The sequence below is a fragment of the Ranitomeya imitator genome, chromosome 3 (genome assembly GCF_032444005.1).
Source record: "Ranitomeya imitator isolate aRanImi1 chromosome 3, aRanImi1.pri, whole genome shotgun sequence".
Lineage (NCBI taxonomy): Eukaryota > Metazoa > Chordata > Amphibia > Anura > Dendrobatidae > Ranitomeya > Ranitomeya imitator.
The window spans coordinates 764,670,037-764,677,275 of record NC_091284.1 but is presented as its reverse complement, the minus strand read 5'-3'; positions in this window follow the sequence as shown (position 1 = coordinate 764,677,275).

Here is a 7,239-nt window from a genome sequence, read left to right as displayed (position 1 = left end):
GGCATGCATACAGGGATGGAACGGGGGAGGCATGCATACCAGGACAGGGAAGGGGGAGGCATGCATACAATGACAGGGACAGAGGAAGCATGCAGACAGGGACAGGGACAGGGATTGGGAGGCATTCATACCAGGACAGGGAAGGGGGAGCCATGCATAGCAGGACAGGGATGAGGGGACAATGCATACCCGGCTTATACTTGAGTCAATAAGCTTACCCAGTTATCCGTGGCAAAGTAGGTGCCTCGGCTTATACTCGGGTCAGCTTATACTCGAGTATATACGGTATATATTTTTTAAAATTATGTGGGTTACCCTGTATTTTTTATATCCAGCTAGGCAAAACTGACAGCTGCTGGCTTCAACCCTCAGCTGTCAGCTTTAGCAAGGCTGGTTATCAAGAACAGAGGGGTTCCCGCATGTTTTTTTTTATTATTTAAGCATATAATTTAAAAAAAACAACTAAAGCAGACAGCTGGGGGCTGGTATTCTCAGGCTGGTGAGGGGCCATGGACATTTGATAAGGGACCATGGATATGCCCTCCAACAAGACAATGACCTAAAGCACAAATTCAAAAGTACACAGGAATGGTTGAAAAAAAATTGGACTGTTTTAAAATTGAGTCCTGACCTCAATCCCATTCAAAAATCTTTGTGGTGAGCTGAAATCTGCCATTGGGACTGTACTATGCTGTGTGTGGGGGGACAGCACTATACTGTGTAGGGGCTGCATTATACTGAGTGGGGGGGTGCACTATGCTGTGTGTGTGGGGACTGCACTATATTGTGTGCATGCGGAGGGGCTGCATTATACTGTGTGGGGGCTGCACTATACTGTGTGTCTGCATTATACTGTGTGTGTGGGGGAGGCAGCATTATACTCTATGAGGGGGCTACATTATACTGTGTGTGGGGCTGCTGTATACTGTGAGGGGGGCTGCATTATACTCTGAGGGGGGCTGCAGTATACTCTGAGGGAGCTGCAGTATACTCTGAGGGGGCTGCATTATAGCATTATATGGTGTGTGTGGGGTTGCATTATACTCTATGAGAGGGGCTGCATTATACTCTGAGGGGGACTGCAGTATACTCTGAGGGGGCTGCATTATACTCTGAGGGGGCTGCATTATACGGTGTGTGTGGGGTTGCATTATACTCTATGAGGGGGCTGCATTATACTCTGAGGGGGACTGCAGTATACTCTTAGGGGCATCCATTATACTGTGTGTGTGGGGCTGCATTTTCCTAAATTAGAGGGCTGCATTACACTCTATGAAGGTGGCTGCATTATACTCTGAGGGGGCTGCATTATACTCTATCAAGAACCATGGGGAATGCATTATACTATATGTACTGTATGAGACCTGCATTATACTGTATTGAAGACTATCTGTCCCCATCATTCTTCCTCAGCCAGTGTAAAGAAACTCTGGAACAAGCGTCAAATGACTTCAATATTGTTGATCATGCTCGTTTAACGGCATGAACTAAGCGCATGTAAATACAATTGAAATGTTTCTGTGTGATGGATCTATATGTGAGCATTTGGGGCCCCACTTTAAATTTTTGCCCAAGGCCCCACTTTGTCTAAAACCGTCCCTGCTCTGCCTCCTACCTCATGCTTCTCTCAGAATTCATTGCAAAAACCTGCTGACAGATTCCCATTAAATAATCATAATAATCTTTATTTTTATATCGCGCTAACATATTCCGCAGCGAATACTAATACATTGTAGTCTGATTATTACAAATAAAGAAAAAATACGTGAAACTCCGTGTTACTGACTTCTCCAAGAGCTAAATGGCAGATGAGATTAAATGTGTAGTTTTCACAACACACAACACAAAACCTGGTTACTGACAAATCATTTCTTCACAACAAAAAGGTAATTATGAACCATACCAGGAGGCAAATAACTTTCAGAAAACCTCAGAAACGGTGTCGCAGAGATGCAAGAAACTGGAAACGGTTACAGGAGCATCGCTGAAGACCTGGATGCGCATCAATCCATGGATAGGCAATGGTGCATGGTCGGCGTCTGGCTAAGAAAGAAGAGTGGAGATACAGAAAGCAACAGTCTCTGGGATCACAACAGGCGGTTGCAGGACTCGGCAAGGTGCCTCAGCAATACAATGTCTTGGTTTATACTTGCCCATACAGCTGGAAGGGTCCACAACCACTTGCAATTTCTAGATTCCTCTCTGTTCCTTGGGTGCTCAATACAGAGGACCCAACAATAAAGGCGGTCCAAAGCAGGTCCACCGCAGAGGCACTCTTGCACAAGGGCCCACCGGAGGATTCTCCTGTTCTCCTATGGGCCAGTCCAAGCCTGCTCATAACTGAGGACAAATGTATCTTGCAGCGCACAGCCCAGCATACTGACCAGCTCACAGTATCACTGTGTAGTCATCTGATCCTAAACCACAGAACCCAACTGCAGTGGAGCGTGTGCGTAACGCTCCAGTGTCCATTCCTGCACTTTTGAACACCTTAAAGGCACTGTATATTAAAAAACACAAGTAATATATTAAAGGTGCAATGCCTGCAATAAAAAGGTGTGTGCACATCTACATGCATAACATAATGTGGCAGAACATAACAAGGCTTCTTTACTACACTTCAAGGATGCATTACATGGAAAGCGGGGTGCTCTTCTTTCAGATTCTTATTTCCTATCAAAATATTATTCATTTTAGAAACATTTGGATTAAATACTTTTTACACCAATTATCTTATTTAGTTTTTGTTGTTGTTTTATAATAAACAGCAAGAAACATAAAATTTGTGGCGTGAGTCAACAAAAAAGTAGCATTCCTTCCTAGGTGGGTCACACTTTATACAGGGCAATACCTCCCTCTACTGGTGAAAGTGAGGCAAAACACTGCAGATGTTATATGTCACATTGGTAAAAGGAAAAAAAAACGTTTTGGTAAAGTGTTTGTGAGTTAAAAAAAAGATTGATTGTTCTCAGTGGGAGAAACAAAATGATAACCTTGTAGTTATGATACCAACACAAATTAGATAAGTAATGCTACAAGGCAAGCTTTCAAAACTTCTTAGTTCTCCTCGTCAGTCATAGTATAACATGATACTTTATTTTATCATACCCGATGAGGAGATTTCTAGAAATCCCATGTCCACTATGCATGTGCGCCTGTGCATCACCCGTGGACACTAACATGCGGCGCGTCTTTCCAGACAGCAGCATGTCAATTTCTATTGTGAAGACGCGAGTGTCTGCAACAGAAATGTAATCAATAGAATGCATTTGATGCGGTAAATCCACATGGTTCAGTGAGCACATGCGGATTCACCTGCGTTCAATAGAATACAGCATTCTGGATGCAGCAAAAATACGCTGTGTCCAAAGCGCTGCCAGTTCCGGATCGTGGGCACATGGCCTTAGGATACCTTCCTACGATGAGCTTTTGATGTTGCAGATTTTCTGCACTATTTCTGCATCTATTATTTAAATTAGGTCTCTTGCGATTTGTTACGCCGGCTACTCGCGCGCCTTCTGAGTTCCGCCCTACTCACAGTGTGGTGTTTTGCTTTGCTCCACCCAGTACCTGACCATCGCTCTGAGCTGCCTTGTACTTCACTTCCAGCTCTGTTTGATTGTGGGTCATGGGGAGGGGTCATTGGGGGGGGGGGGGGTGCAGCCGAACTCTGTAAAAGGAATTTGTAAGTAATTTTAAGTATCAGTAAGGAAAGGAAAAAAGTTCCAGCACCAGGTATTTCTTCATTAAAATCTTCAATATTTTATTTTCATGTCAAGAATAAAACATCATTCCTACATCGTTATGATGTAGGAATTTGTCTCCATTTTGTCCTGAAGACATCTACTTCCCTGGCCTGTCTCCTGCCAACAGGTGATATATCAGGAGACTGCATCCTCCATTCCTCACCTGTACTTAGGTTCCTAGTAGCTGTCTCTAGCTTCCTGTATTGGCATATTCTTGTTTTGTCTCACCAGTTATTGACCCGGCTTGCCTTCTCATTTATCCTGATCTCTCCATTCCTGACCTTGGCTACGAATTTTGAACTTGTGCTGCTCATTGCTTCTGGTCGCCTTTGCTGGTCAAGGACGTTCTGGACTTTGTAACTGCTTGTCCACAATGCACCAGAAACAAATCCACCAGGAACAAGTCCACCAGGAACAAGCCTGCTGCTCACATTCAGTCCCTGATGGTCCCTTCTGCTACCTGGCAGAACATAACCATTGATTTCATCACAGACCTGCCTTTCTATCAGGGTTGCAACAACATCTGGGTCATGGTGGATCGGTTTTCCAAGAAGGCTCACTTCATTCCTCTGGTCGACATTCCCTCAGCTTCCAAACTCGCAATACAGTTCTTTTAACAAGTGTTTCGTCTCTATGATCTTCCTTTCCACATTGTCTCAGATTGTGGGGTCCAGTTCAATTCCAAATTATGGAGACCTCTGTGCAAGTTATTGGATTTTCAACTGGATTGTTCCACTGCATATCATCTGCAGACTAACTGGCCAGTGGAACGGATAAATCAGAGTCTCGAGACCTACCTTCGCCATTCTATCTCTGCCCATTACGATGACTGGGTACAACTACTCCCCTTGGCAGAGTTTTCCTACAACAACCATGTTGGATAGTCTTCGGAGCATCTTGATCCTTCGTGGTATACGCCCAGAATCCTCAACTGCACTCTCCTATGTCTGCTTCATCCTGGGTACAAGCAGCAGATTCCTGGTACAATGACTTCTTCCATATCTGATGGTAAACTCAGGCCTCCCAACTTAATGTCTCGGATTAAGTCTCATGAGGATAAGAAGAGAGGTTCACCGCCTCAACATCACCCTGGAGACAAAGTCTGGCTGTCATCCCGGACTATTCGCCTGAAGGTGCTTGTCACGGTTTTATGCCTCAGTGTGTCTGGAATTCAGTTACTGACAGTTCAGCAGTCCAATCTAGTACAGAGGTGTGCTGAAACTGTCAATACTTTGATTGAGCTGTCAGTGTGTTGATTGACAGCTCGGCTGTCTCCGGGTGTTCATTGTCCCAGGTGATTGCCAGGCTACTTAACTGGGCTGTTTCTCCCAGAATAGTGTAGAGACTATATGGCCCCTTAGTGTGTCTAAGGCAGTGGCACAGATAACCAGGTAGGATCAGAGACAGGTATACAGTAGTCAGTACGCACCCGGAAGAAGTGACTGTGAAACGTACGTTGCGGTGAGGGGGAAGCGCCATCCGTCCACTTTTTGCACTCCTGCTCCAGAGTTAGGTATTATACCTTGCTTCTTTTGTATTCATTCATGTACTGACTACTCTATACCTGTCTCTGATCCTACTTGGGTATCTGTGCCAATGTCTTAGACACACTAATGGGCCATATAGTGTCTACACTATCCTATATTCTATATGTATTATACATTCTATATATACTGACACAAATAGACTTACTAAACCAGTAGCCCAAAGAAGCGAACCATAGTATAAAACATACAAGTTTTTATTAGAAATCTTAAAATGTACATGACAAAAAATACAAAGAAACAAAAAATGTCCAGGAAGGGAGGCCCTGGAATCGGCATTAATGGCTATATAAATCCAAGATAGTAAATATGCAGCTCCAAGACATCAGATCAATAATTCCCAGTATGTAGTGGATATTAATCCATTCTAAAACAAAATAAACTGGAACTGAAGGGACTCTAACACAGATCACTGCACGTAAATATCATACTCTCCCAGTATGTACATAGATCTTGTAAGGGACGCAGCAAAGGTAACATATATATACACAATGAAAAAAGACCTGCCCAGTGGTGATCCCAAGTAATCCACAGTAATAAGAGCACATAAAGAAGTATGAATGTTAACCTTATACCTGTAATACCGCAAGACAGTGACCAGAGCCAGAGCCAAGACCGTGCATGAGACTCCCCCTCACCCCAACGCACGTTTCGCCTTTAGCTTCTTCCGTGGTGCGTTTCTTCTTGTGATGCTGTCCTCCTTTTTGCTTCATGTGGATGATGCGTCCCTACGTCATCCACACAGTCTCCCCGGCTTCGCGCTCCGGCGCAAGCGCATTTCTCTGCCCTGAATAGTGCAGAGTATAAATAATAATAATAATCTTTATTTATATAGCGCCAACATATTCCTCGGTGCTTTACAGTTTAAACAGTTTCAAACACAACAGTCATAAGTAACAACGTTAACAATACAATAATAAAGCAAAATAAGACAAAATAAGACAACCCTGCTCGTGAGAGCTTACAATCTACAATGAGGTGGGGGAGATACAAAGCACAGGTGTGTATTTACAATGATGTATTTACAATGATGTATTTACAATGATGGTCCAGCCATCTTCAGGGGTTGGGGAATAGATGGAGATACTGAATGGGCTACACACACACAAACATAACATAACTTTGTTTACTGAATGTGATAGGCCGCTCTGAACAAATGTGTTTTGAGCGAGCGCCTAAAACTATGCAAGTTGTCGATGGTCCTAATATCTTGGGGTAGAGCATTCCAGAGGATTGGTGCAGCACGGGAGAAGTCTTGGAGTCGGGAGTGGGAGGTACGGATTACTGCAGAGGTTGGTCGAAAGTCATTTGCAGAGTGCAGAGGTCGGTTAGGCTGATAGACAGAAATGAGGGAGGAGATGTAAGGGGGTGCCGCACTGTGGAGAGCTTTGTGGGTGAGAACAAGTACTTTGAATTGTATCCTGTAATGAATACAGTGTAATGACTGGTGAAGAGCGGACGCGTCTGAGTAACAATTAGCCAGATGGACGACCCTGGCTGCTGCATTAAGGATGGACTGGAGAGGGGAAAGTCGCGTGAGGGGGGGGCCAATTAATAGAAAATTACAGTAGTCCAGGCGGGAGTGGATCAGGGCGAGAGTGAGGGATTTTAGCTGTCTCCATGGTGAGAAAAGGGCGGATTCTAGAGATGTTCTTTAGGTGTAAGCGGCACGAGCGGGCAAGAGATTGTATATGGGATGTGTAGGAGAGATCAGAGTCAAACATAACACCCAGACAGCGCGCCTGCTGCCGGGGTGTTATTATGGTGCCATCCATGGAGAGGGAAATGTCAGATTTAGGGAGGTTAGTAGATGGTGGGAGCAGAAGGAGTTCAGTTTTGGGAAGGGTGAGTTTCAGATAGAGAGCGGACATGATGTTGGAGACTGCGGACAGACAGTGGCGTTCTATAGTACAGCGGGAGTAAGGTCAGGGGATGACGTATATAGTTGT